We start from the raw sequence: 13,904 nt of genomic DNA on the forward strand, positions 1-13,904 counted from the left end.
AAGTTCCCCAAAAGGGGATTGTGGGGAGTTCTCACAGCACTGTCTCTTTCCCCCAAATAGCATTCAATTAGAAAAGAGAAAAAAATGAAATTTCTATTGGTCACACAGAGCCTTTTGAACCTAGTTCCATCTCTATAGCTAATCAATAGTCTGTTTCTTCACCACATTGATTAGTAGCCTAGAACCAGTTACAGAATGTCTTTACACTTCTCTTACTCTTTCCTTTTAGACTATCTATTATTAGGGAAATAATCTCACCAGCTAAATCTGTATTCTTCTTCAGGTTGCCCTCTTGATCTTCATTTTTCTCTACCATGTCCTGGTCGCTAATATTTCTCCTCTTAGCTTTTCAGTTTCCTTTTAGGTGTTGCCTTCCTTCATTAGAATGTAAGCTCCTTGAGGACAAGGACTGTTTTTCTTTAATCTTATGTTTTTATCCCTAAAGCATAAATCTAGCCTTAGATACTAGTAGCTGGGTGAACCTGGGCAAGTCACTTGACCTGTCTGCTTCTATTTCCTTAATTGTAAACTGGGTATAATAGTAGCATTTACCTCATAGGATAGCTATAAAAAGCAAAAGAGAAAATATCTATAAAGTGCTTGCTTTGCACAGTGCCTGGCACATAATAGACATTTAATAAGTACCTCCTCTTTTCTCTCCAACTCCCCTCAAAAAGCACTTAATAATATTTGCTGATTTGATTTCACTTCAAACCAATACTAGAAGCATGCTCATTAACCCCCTTTTAAGACAACAATTAATAGGGAAGAAGTGTGGTTCTTTGGAAAAAGTGTTGAATTTGAGACTCAGAAGATATGTGTTCAAATCCTGACTGTAGCACTTACTACCTTGGTGCTGTAAGCAAATAATTTAATTGTTGCAAATAATTTTTCTTAAACTTTAGTTTACTCCACTGTAAAATGAGGAGGTTGGTCTGGATGGCATCCAAAATACTTAATAAATGCTTTTTGATGGATTTATTATTTCCCAGTTCAGCATTCTTTCAACTACAGGACACTGCTTCTCCAAATAACTTTTAAATGCTCAAGAAATGTGAAAATTAAAGTAAATAATTAATTATTATGGCTGACATTCACATAGCCCTTTAAGGTTTACACAGTGTTTTACATTATCTCATTGTATTACCACAACAATCCACTGAGATAAATCCTACAAGTATTATCATCCCCTTTTACAGAGGAAGAAAGAGAGGTTCAGAGAAATTAAATTAGTTACCCATGATCCTACAGCTAGTAAGAGTTAGAGGCAGTATTTAAGTCTTGGTCTCCCTTCATTGCAGCTCTTCTGGCTACCTGAATCTCCTCTATCACAGTCTCCAAGCTTTGGGTCTCCTTGTATATCATAATAAACTTACATTTGGCACAATCTTATGTTTATCTACCTCTAAGGGATAGGGTGAGTACTGAGTAGGGCTTTGCACATTAAAACTTGCCAAACAGTGCTAGGGATGGGTGAAAGCCAGCATCAGATGAGGGACCTCAGATGCCTAATGTTACCAGTCATGTTCTAATCCATAGCAAATCTGTTGGAGTATTCATTTGTGGTAATGTCCAACTCTTTGGCAAACTCTAAATCTCCTTGCCCTTACCTCACTTTGATTTTGATACTCTCCCCTTTTTGTTCACACACACAAACATTCAGACATAAGCAAAAAAGTCATGTGCAGCTTGGTTTTAAAAACTTAAATGAATTAAGTTCAAAAAGTTAAGTTTAAGTTTTAAAATTTTAACTTTAAAAAAATTAAGTGAATTAAAATTCTTTTTGTGCAGAAAATTCTGTGATATTTCTTGAGATACTTAGAAACACCTGGAATGTTAGAAAATCATGGTAAAGAAGAAATTCCTAGACTGAGGTTCTTAACTTGTGGTCTGTGAATTTAAAAAAAAAACAACTTTCATAATTGTTTTTTCAAAAATAGCTAGGTAGTTCAGTGGATTGAGTTCCAGGCCTGAAATCAGGAAAATTTGATTCTCTTGAGTTCAGATCTGGCCTCAGACAATTATTAATTGGGTAAGCCTGGGCAAATCACTTAACCTGTTTGTCTCAGTTCCTCATCTGTAAAATGAGTTGGAGAAGGAAATGGCAAACCACTCCAGTATCTTTGGTAATAAAACTCCAAATGGGATTATGAAGAATCATACATAACTGAAAAATGACTCAAAAACAAAACTAGTTTTTCAAATGAGTTTCCTTTGTAATCCTCATATTTTGTTTTCTGCATTCAAAAGTATTATTCTGAGATGAAATCCACAAGTTTCATCAGTCTATGGAAGGGACCCAGAGGGGAAAAAAGATTAAAAACCTCTAGATCAAATAAATAATCTCAGGGAATTAGAGAAAACACAATTTTGTAAAAATGAGACAATCATCTATTTCACTTTGGTAGAAAAGAAATAGAAAGCCAGAAATGGCCCAGGAGTCGAGTCTAGGACTCTGTTATGGATGAAAAGAGAATAAAATTTAGAAACAGGGAAATATGCTCAAAGCCTCTGCTGCTGCTGCCATGTATCATAAAACTCAGCAGCACAATTCCTTGTGGGTCTGTTGTCCTAACTTTGCCAACCCTGGTGCATCTTGAAATGTCAGTGTAATTACTGAATTTGAACAAAACTCTGTTACTGTGATAGTCCAAACAAATGTTATAATGAAGCTTGGATCAGCATTGTGTTGGATCAGCCAGATGCAACATTTCTTCCCGTGGGTTAGTATGATTGTGGGTTTCACAATCGGTCATTATAAAGCAATGGGGTGGGACCTTATAGGCCTGTCTCCCAGGGTTATTAATAGGTATATGGAGGCACCTTAAGAAATACAAATGAATTTGTAGTTCATAAGATATTTTTCATTTAATGTTGATCTGTTTATATTTTCTCAATATATCTTCAAGAACCTTCCCCCAATCTCTTCCAAAGAGTAAACTCATTTCAAATTTCTATATCTTTTTGGCTTTTTAAAGTTTTATCAAACTGTAATTGGTGGCCTTAGAGGTCCTTAGAAAATATTATATTAAGTGATAACAGTATTAAAAATTTGGGGCATCTACTTTTTTTTTTTAACCAAGAACCATAGAAGGAAATAAAAGTATCATTTGTTGAGGGGCTACTACAACAAAACCTAATAGCTAGTGACAATATTAGGCCAGGAGCAGGGCCAGGAGCATTAACTAAGTTCATCAGATGCTTCAATGTAGAGACAATTTGAAGGGGAAAGTCTGTAGACTCAGAGCAGTTCCAGTTACAAAGCTCATAGGAATTAGGCGATGCTACTAAGCAATATCTCCTATCATGAAGGCAGGGAGAGAAAGGTTTTATAGAAGGTTTATGCCCCAAAATAGACTTTACACTGGTGACAAAATAATATCTAACATTTATATTGTACTTTATATAGAGGCAGGTAGGTGGTTCAGTAGATGTCAGCTGATAGTTCAAATCTGAACTCAAACACTTCCTAGCTGTGTGATCCTGGCTAAGTCACTTAACTCTGGTTGCCTCAGTTTCCTCATCTGTAAAATGAGCTGAAGAAGAAAATGGCAAGCCACTCTAGTGTCTTTACCAAGAAAACCCCAAATGGGATCATGAAGAACTGGACATCACTGAAATAAGTGAACAGTGACATGTTGCACTTAGTTTGTGCTAGACACTATGCTATGAGCTTTACAATTATTACCTCATTTTATCCTTACACCAATCCCAGGAGATAGGTGCTTTTATCATCTCTATTTTACAGATGAGGAGACTGACACGTTCCTAATTTCGCTCTGCTCCTAGAAGAAAGAACCCATTGAAAAAATGTTCGATTTTTTTTTTTTGGAACTGGCATAATCATTCACTCCATGCTGGTTGCATTTGACCCCACCAGCCTCCATGGAAGAAAAGGAACACAAAGGAAAAATCTTGACAAAAGGATTCCAATCTGATCTTCACCTTGAGTTTAAGCTTTTGCCCATATTGAGTCAGGAATTTATATCATCTGATACTTAAAATAGGAAGATTTCCAGTGGCCGCATACTATCCTAAAACCAGTCTTTGGAGTGCAGTGATCAAGTACTGGATCTGGAAACTTTTGAAAGAATACCCCAGGCCTTGTTTCCTCCTACTAATTCCCTTGAAATTTTCTGTCTGAGCTGATAAGAGTCAGTCCATAAATTGAGGTTTCCCAAGGTTTGATGGTATGTTTCCCTTTGCCTGATAGGCCTTCCACAATCCTTTTGAAATGGCAGACACAGAGGTGCATTTAGACAATGTTTTGAATTTGTAGTCAGAGAATCTGGCTTCAGATCTCACTAATCACCTGGATGGCCTGGGGCAAATTACTTTATTTCTCAAGACCTCAGTTTCCTAAACTATAAAAATGAAGTGGGTAGATGAAAGACCAATATTCTGTGTGTTTTTGTAAGACTGAGTCATAGGAAACTAATCCCTGAAGAATTAACTGTGAGAATCACTGAGAGGGCAATGGCGAGGCAATAGGTAGGTGTAAGGAGGTGGCAATGTTTAGCTATAAGGGAGCATGAAGAAAACTTGGAATGAAGGATACATTAAAGAAATGTAGAGATGAAAAGTGCAATGGGAGGTCCTCTTCTCAACATCAGGAAAAAGTAAAGACTTTAGCACCTTGGGTGAACTTCCTGTGGGTAAACTATTGGGGGGCCATAGACAAATCACCTAGGATGGGAAGATATAGATAGAGTGATCTGCAGCACTGATGGGAATAACCTAGCTGGGATTTCCTCTGATCCCTCTGAGAGGAGATGGCCTCTAAGGTCCCTCTCATCTCTTGCTTTGGTACTTATCAGAATTGGTATAGAAAAAATGTTTCATTCTATGGCATAAAGGAAGGAAGGAAGGAAGGAAGGAAGGAAGGAAGGAAGGAAGGAAGGAAGGAAGGAAGGAAGGAAGGAAGGAAGGAAGGGAAGAAAGGAGGGAAGCAGGAAGGAAGGAAGGGAGGGAGGAAGGGAGGAAGGAAAGAAGGGAGGGAGGGAGAGGAAAGAGGAAAGAAGAAAAGAAGCTTTTGTTAAGTGGCACTATGTGCCAGGCACTGGCCAAGTACTTTATAAATATGATTTGATCCTCATGATCATTGACTCTGGAAAGTCAGTGTTATTACCCACATTTCATGAAACTAAGTTAGAAATTAAATGACTTGTCCAGAATCACACAGCTACTAAAGTTATATTTTATCTCAGTTCTTCCTGACCCCAGGACCAGTACTCTAACCATATATACCAAATTACTTGGTTCTTCTCCTCTCGTCCTTAACCTTAACCTGTTTACTACCTTCTAAAGAGATATGTTCCCAATAAGATCAGGGTGAAACAAGGTTGCCCATTATCACCATTACTATTCAATATTGTATTAGAAATTTTAGCTTTGGCAATAAAAGATGCAAAAGAAATTAAAGGAATTAGAATAGGTAATGAGGAAACCAAATTATCACTCTTTGCAGATGATATAATGGTATATTTAAAGAATCCCAGAGAATCAACTAAAAACTACTAGAAACAATTCACAATTTTAGCAAAATTGAAGCAAAAAGTAATCTTCACAAGTTATTGCTATGGTAGTTACCCATTGCAATGGGAAGTGCAAGGAAGACAGAAGAAGAGGGAGCTCAGGTTTCATTATACATCACCAGAATTGGTAACAAGACAAATAAGCTTGATGTGTAGAGTGTGCTTGGGATTGAGCTGATAGAGGGCATTTGAATACATGTAGCTGATGGGCCCGGTGGAGAAGATTGGCATAATCTACAATCCTTAAAAGCAGGAAGAAAAGGAAAGCAAACATAAAGAAGGTGGGAAGCAGATGGAGAGAGCCTTCCTTATACGCTGCAGGTGTCAGAAACAATAGAGCACTAACTTTGTAGCAGATGGGTTTGAATCCCAGCTCAGATAAAAGCTGTGGGGCTCTGGGAAAGCCACATGAATCTCCATCTCCAAAATCCATAGTTTCCTTATCTATAAAATGAGGGGGCTGATTGGATGGAGCACACCTGTAATCTGGGGGTGGGAGGAACCTTTTTAGGATTTCTGAACTGCAATGAGCTAAGTTGGTCTGATATTTGCCCTTTCAGCATTAATGTGGTTAGGACTTAGGAGAGAAGAGCTTTCAGGTTTTCCAAAGAGGGATGACCTGGCCAGGATAGAAATAATAAAGATGAAAACTTCCATGTTCAGTGGGACAGAGCCTGAGAGTATCCCGAACACTTTTATCCTGGTTAACACAGGAGTAAATATAACAAAAGGATTGGATTTGATGATCTAAAGGTCTTTTCTAGCTGTAATTCTATGATCCTATTGTAGCATCCTTTGGGTTGCCAAGGAGATAGAGCGGAAGTCACAGAGATGCCTGCTGATCAGTACTGAAACCCCAGTATGCTCAGACCCTCTAACAAACAGAGCAAAACTATATCTGAAAGGTTTGCTTCTCTCCCACTGAAAGGAAGGAGAGAGTACATAAGCCCCCTGGGAGGTAAACTGTGGGCAAGAATGAGAGGGATGTGAGTGAGTATGCTAAGGGAATAGTAATAGCTGCCAGGGCCTCCAAAAGCTGGATCTGGGGCAGGTAAAGCATCCACCTCCACCAAGGGTGCCATGGCTTGAGAGAGGCATCCCCTCAGGAACAGAAGGGAAGAGGATGCTATGATACCATCTGACCAGAAGCCATCAGACACAGAGTACCATATCCCATGTGCTAATAAGATGCATCTGGTGGTTCTACTCTTGTGTCCTTGGCTTTCCTTCCTTCTTAATTATCTTATTTTCCCAATCTTTGTTCTTGAAGAGTTTGTTTTGCTTTCTATTTCTTGTTTTTTTATTTTATTTCACCATTGAGTTTTTAAAAATTCAGTTCCTCTAAGGTAATATGGTCACTTATTACATAAGTAATTTGCATGTGTTCAGGGGGTGAAAGAAGATAAGACTGAGGACAGGGTTGGTAAAATACATAGGAGGAAAAGATAGATTTTAAGTGGAGATTGGACAGAGGTTGTCTAATTGCTGGAATATCCCCCATTGGGATTGTGAGCTAAATAAAAAAGATCTTTAAAAACCGATTCATATTTTTTAAATCACTTTTCCAAAGCTAGGATGAACAAGTGAATCCATGTCCAATTTTTTGTGATCCCATCTGAGGTTTTCTTGAAAAGATGTTGGAGTGGTTTACTATTTCCTTCTCCAGCTCATCTTACAGATGGGGAAATTGAGGCAAACGGGGAAAGGGATTTGCCTAGGATCACACAGCTAGTAAGCATCTTAGATTGCATTTGAACTCAGGAAAATGAGACTTCCTGACTCCAGACCTGGCACTCTACCCACTGCACCCCTTTAGCTGCCCCTATGTAGACCTATCCAGACCCAGACCTAGACACAAATACATAAATCAGAAACCCTCGTGGAGGAAATTTCTGAGTTTGCCTTAATAACTTCTTTTTAAAAATCATCCTTTTCAAGCAAATTTTGAAAGGAAAATCATTCCCCACCAGGGACATAGCTAAGGTATTTATTAGAGAGAAAGTCATACCTAAAAGAAAAAAAAACTAGGAGAGGATGAAGGTCAGCCAAGAGAAAATAACTTATTTGGCTCAAGAGCAAAGCATCTTTTACCACCTCTCCCCTCTCCACCATGAACATGAATGGAGGAAAAGGTTTCTCCTTCCCTGGCCTTTGCCATTACTTTTGGATTATGGCACTGACTCAGGAAAACTTCTCTTAAGATATAAAAATGATTTTGTTGGTAGTAGGATGTAACAGATTCATTCTACAAAACCCATTGTCACTTCATCACTAATTTGTTTATCAGACTAGTAGCCATCTCTGCACATGAAACAGGGAACGTTATGTCTGAGCTACATTCAAAAGTGGGTGGGAAGAATCAGGCTCAACTTTATAAATCAAACCATATTTTAGTTTTCCCACCCAGCTCCTTGGAAAATATGTGTCTCCCAAACCAAAGCAACCTCTGATACAGGCAAATCTCCAGTCTGCTCAGAGCTTGAAGCCCAAGATCGGTATTCCTGTTGCATCCTGTCATAGCAGAAGGAAAAGTTATCAACCCCAGACAGCCAGCTTTCAGTCTTAAGGCAAGTGACAGCAGACAGCCTGGGCAAGTCCCAGATATTAGACAAAGATTTAGAGACCCTCCCTCCTTGAATATTTTTTCCCTTCTTCTCCCCCATCACAGATTACTAATATTCATTGCCTTTTCCCTCTCCTGATATGAGACAAAACATGATCGTTCACACCTTATGAAAAGTGAAAGGGGAAAAAAATTGCTTTTAAAGTTCCATCTGTAGTAAAAAATAGCATTAAAAAAAAACCTTCTGCAACATATGTAAAATATTCCATTCTAAGGGATGTGTGTGTGTGTGTGTGTGTGTGTGTGTGTGTGGATGGATGCATTTTGTCTTTGACCAAAGGCCAAACAATAGCTTTGGGAAGCCCTGGGAGAGAAAATATTGATTGCCCCATTTCAAATTCCCCCCCCCCCCAACCCTGAGCAATTAGTAGATCACAACTCACAGGAGAGAAGTTGGGGCTGAGGGATGCAGGGCAAAAAAGCTGCAGAGAGTAGAAAACACAGTAGGAAGGAAGGAAGAAAGGCAGGGAAAATTGGCAGCTTTTAAGGGGGGTGGGGATCCAGAGATCCAAAGTTTTCTGGTGAAAGGGCATTCCCAGGGTTCATCAAAGAATAAACAACAACCCTATTAGAGAGTATGGTGAGAATTTGATACTCAGCACATGTGACTTTTCTCAGTTGTGAGGAAGAAGGGCCTTGAGGCAAAACTGGTGCTCCCCCCCCCAAATTAGTAGGATGCCAGAAAACTTTGTCAGATATGGAAAAATTCATGTCTCAGAGAAATAAAGTATAGAAGAATTGCACATGTTTAATATTTATTGGATTACTTGCCATCTAGAGGAAGAGGTAGGGAGAAGGGAGGTAAAAAATTTAGAACACAAGATTTTGTAAGGATGAATGTTGAAAATTATCCATGTATATATTTTGAAAATAAAAAGCTTTCATTTAAAAAGAATATTTTATTTCCAGTTAAAAATAAAAATCTTATTGATATCAATTACTTTCTACATCTTTTTTTAAAGTAAATCTTTTAATTTTTTGTAAGTAGTGTTTTATTTTTTCCCATTTCATGTAAATATAGTTTTCAGCATTCTTTTTTAAATAAGATTTTGAGTTAAAGAATATTTTAAATGAAAACTGCCACCCAGCTTATTTGGTTTGCGCAGGAATTGATGGCCAAGGGGGGCAAGATTCTGATCCTTCAGGGGCTTAAGCACTGTGGGGAGTAAATGGACAAAAGCTGGCACTCCCATCCTCCACAGAAGGGAGTGCAGGGAGCCCAGGAATCTCCATTTGTTAAGTATAATAGCCTCAGCCGCCCCAGAGAGCTCTTGCTCTCAGGCATCTTCTCCAGCAGTGCCTGAGAAGTCTCTCAAGCCACAGCCGGCTGAGTAATGTTGTGTCCAACTCAACAGTTAAAAATCACTACAATGGAGTTTTTGCTTTCTGATGTCGCTTCCAGCACAGAAACACAAAACAGCAGCAAACGAGAATTGATGGAGTTAGGAAGGCTCCAATCTTTTTAAAGGATTTAATAAAGGAGAGGAGAAACATCAAGCAGAGAGAAGATAAAGCATCCCATTCACCTGATTACTACCAGCCCCTTCCACATCACTCCTAGCTTCTTCAGCTGGTCCTGGCTTGGGGCAAACCAGGTAAACTGTGCCACCTGGTGGAATTCGATAGGATAAAGAGACGTTCTGATAATGGTAGGCTCCAGCCGGGTGAGGGGTCGCTCGTGTCTCAAATGCAGAATGGTGGGCTTGAAGCAGATAATCTGGAGTTGAGATTTTAAGGCTATCCAAATCTACTGCCCTTGATGGCAGGACCAGGCAGGACGGGTATAAAATACAAAGAGGCAAGTTTCAATCTCCTGAAAGGGAAAATTCTCAAACAGCTGTTCAAAAGTGAAATGGGCTACTTTGTTTCCTATTTTTGAGGCAATTGGGTTTAAGAGTCACCCAGCTAGTAAGTGTTAAGTGTTTGAGGTTGCATTTGAACTCAAGTCCTCCTGACTTCATAGCTGGTAAGATTATCCACTTTCTCGTCTAGCTACTTTTGGAATGGGCTACTTTGGAGGTAGTAGGAATCATAGTACAGTGGAAAGGTGCATTTGGAGTCAGAAGCTCCAGATTCAAATTCTGACTTTGCCACTATGTGACATTGGGCAAGTCAAACTCTCTGGTGCAGAAGATTGAGAGGAGGGGAGTTAGAAAGAGTTGAATTCATATTCATCCTCAGATATTTGGACCCTGGACAATTCACTTAATCTCTGCATGCTTTGTCTGTAAAATGGGCATAATAATAGCACCTACCTTCCAGGGTTATTGGAAGGAAAAGCTAATACTTGTTAAGCATTTTGTAAACTATAAAGCACTGTATGTGTAGTTATTGTCATCATCATCATCATCATCATCATCACCATAATTATCATTACCACCATCATCATCATTATCATAATCACCACTACCACCACCATTATCCTCATTCTTCTGTAAAATGGGGATTGGATTAGTCGATAAGGTTCCTTCCAGCTATAAATCTATGGTAACATGAACCTTCTCAATATGTCTTCAGACAAAGACCTGATGAGATGTCACAGAGGGGGAATGGGGCAGCTAAATGGCACAATCCAAGGGACTCTGACCCTGAAGTCAAGACCTGAGTTAAAATCCAGTCTCAAAACATTTACTAGCTGTGTGATCCTGGGCAAATCACTTAATCCTGTTTGCCTCAGTTTCCTCATCTATAAAATGAGCTGGAGAAGGAAATTGCAAACCATGCTAGTATCTTTAGAAAGAAAACCCCAAATGGGTCAAGGAGAGTTAGAAATAACTCAAAAGCAAACAAAAGAAGGGAATGGACAGGGTACTAGGAAGTCAACAGGAAGATGGGTATAAATCCAGCTCAGACATTTAATAACTGCATGAACCAGAACAAACCAATTTAATCCCACACTGACTCATTTTCCTTATCTATAAAACTGAGACAGTCATACTACTCATAGCACTTACCTCACAGAGTTGTTGGGATGGTCAAATGAGATAATAAATGAATGTAAAGAACATTGAAAGTGTTAAAAGGGTTTTGTAAGTATTTATCATTGTTATTACATACTAGATGACCTCAATAACTCTTTTGTTGTTGTTCAGTCATGTCTGATTCTTTATGACCCCATTTAGAGTATTCTTGACAAAGATACTAAAGTTGTTTTGCCATTTTCTTCTCCGGCTCATCTTACAGGTAAGGAAACAGAGGAAAATAAGATAAAGTGACTTGCCCAGAGTCACACTGAGTGTCTGACGCCAGATTTTAACTCAGAAAGATGAGCCTTCCTGACTCCAGACCTGAACCACTTAAAGAAATTGGATTAGATGTTCCCTAACATTCATTCTAGCTCTGAGTTCCTTGATCCTCTAAGACTACTTTTGGTGCAGTGGAAAGAACTCAAGGTTGGAACGCAAAGCACGTTGATTCAAGTCTCAGACCTGCCACTTGCTACTTATGTGATGTTAAATTAATCAAGAGTATTTATAACCTTAGTTTATTTATCTTTAAAATGAGAGGCCTGAACCAGATTGTGAAGTGTAATCTATGAGAATAAATATATACATACTTAATCCAGTTTACTTCATTAACTTGGGTGTGCCTCTTTGTGTCAGAAACCTCTTTTGGTTTCAGATAGAAGCTACTCTCAAAGCTCTTGATAGCAGTTTCTAATGTGCTGCCTTTTTTCCTTTCTTCTTCCCAACATCTCAAAGAGTTCCCAAAAGAAGCTCAAAATGTACTCAGCTGAAGAAACCCAAGAGTGATTATTTTTTTCCTTCTTCCCATCATGGTCATAAATTTCTGCAGTTCAGAGGGACATTAGATCATGGGATCATTGATTTAAACCTGGAAAAGACTTTAGAACTTGACCAATTTAACCCCCTCATTTCTGCAGACTAGGAAAGCGAGACCCAGAGCGGATAACTGATTCTTTCTTAAAGTTACTCAAATCATTTTTTTTTTTTTTTTTTTTTTTTTACCCAGGATTTAGATAGAAAGCCAGGTTCTGGGCTCCAAAACATTCTTTCAAGAATGGTACTTCTCTCATAATCAAGCAAGCAATCAACCAACAGACATTTATTAAGCTTTTACTATTAAGGTTTTCTCTTAAAAGATGGACTTTTGAAAACTTCAGGGATATTATTTTTAAGAATTAGTTCTGGTATAAAGACAACACATCTTTTAACCAGAATGCCACTGTGATCATACCACTTTGGGATCACACCCAATCATTAATACCTGATTATTTCATCCCCACAAAAAGTACCTGGGTAATGCTTGGAAGAGTTTTTCATCAAGTAGAGTAAATTTAGCATTTCCAGAGATCTAAGACGTAATTCTAGGAAATGTGGCACAGTGGCTAGCACCCCAGGCCTAGAATGAGGAAACCTGAGTTCAAATCCAACCACAGAGATTTACTAGCTGTGTGATCCTGGACAAGTCAATTAACCCTGTGTACTTCAATCATCTTATTGATAAAATGAGCTGGAGAAGGTAATGACAAACCATTCCAATAGCTTTGCCAAAAAAAACCCAAATGGGGTCATGAAGAATCCCACATGACTGAATAACAAAAAAAAAAAAAAAAAAAAAAAAAGTAATGCTAGAGAATCAATGCCATGTGTGGAGAGAGAAGCACTGTTTCAGACCATTCACAGAATCAGTAGAAGGATCCCCAGTGCTTAGCCAGCCCAACCTGCTACCTAACTGCTTCCACAGGACCCAGTAGGCAATGTCAAATTTCTCGGAGAAACTCACTACCTCCCAGGCCGTTCAGTTTCCCTTTTGTACAGCTATAATTATTAGGAAGTTTCCCCCTTGTACAAGGGGACAGGCTTCAGATTACAGTGAATGAAAGGGATGATGAAAAACAGGAATGTGCCTGGTTATTCTTGATGGTGCTGACAAGACTGAGCTGTTTGTATCCAAGTCAATATACCTTCTGTACTCAAAACACTGACTACTTCTTAAATGAGAGAGAGAGAGACAGAGACAGAGAAGAAAGAAAGAGAGATAAGGGGAGAGAAAGAGACAGACAGACAGATAGACTCACACAAAGATACACAGAAATAGGGACTGAGAGATAAATACGGAAAGATACAAAGAGAGAAAGGGAAAGAGACCGAGACAGAGAGGGAGATAAAGACAGAGACAAAGAGACAGAGGAAGAGACAGAGAGGGACACATAGACAGAAAGAGACAGACTGAGAGACAGAAAGACAGAGAGACACAGACAGAGAGACAAAGAGGGACACAGAGAGATAGACTGAGAGACAGAGAGACACACAGAGACAGAAACAAAGACAGAAACAGGGACAGAGACAGACAAAGACAGAGAAAGACGGAGACAAAGACAGAGAGGCAGAAAAAGAGACAGAACACAGAGACACACAGAGACAGAGAGAAAGAGAGAGAAAAAGACAAGACACAAAGAGACAGAGACAGAGAGAAACAGGGACTGAGACAGAAATAAAGACAGAGAGAAAGAGAGATACTAAGAGAGACAGAAAGAGACAGAGACAGAGAGAGCAGAGAGACAAACAGACAAAGACAGAGACACAGAGGGACACAGAAACAGAGAGGGACAGACAGACTGAGAGACAGAGAGAAAGACAGAGACAGATACAGAGAAACAGAGACAAAGAGAGACAGACACAGGGAGGCAGACAGAGAGAGACACAGAGAGAAGGGACAGTATCAGATTGTAAATTTTCTTTCCCTGGGCAACCCTGGGTAGCACTTATTCCAAGGCCTCAGAC

This window comes from Sarcophilus harrisii, chromosome 3 (assembly GCF_902635505.1).
Source record: "Sarcophilus harrisii chromosome 3, mSarHar1.11, whole genome shotgun sequence".
Classification (NCBI taxonomy): Eukaryota; Metazoa; Chordata; class Mammalia; order Dasyuromorphia; family Dasyuridae; genus Sarcophilus; species Sarcophilus harrisii.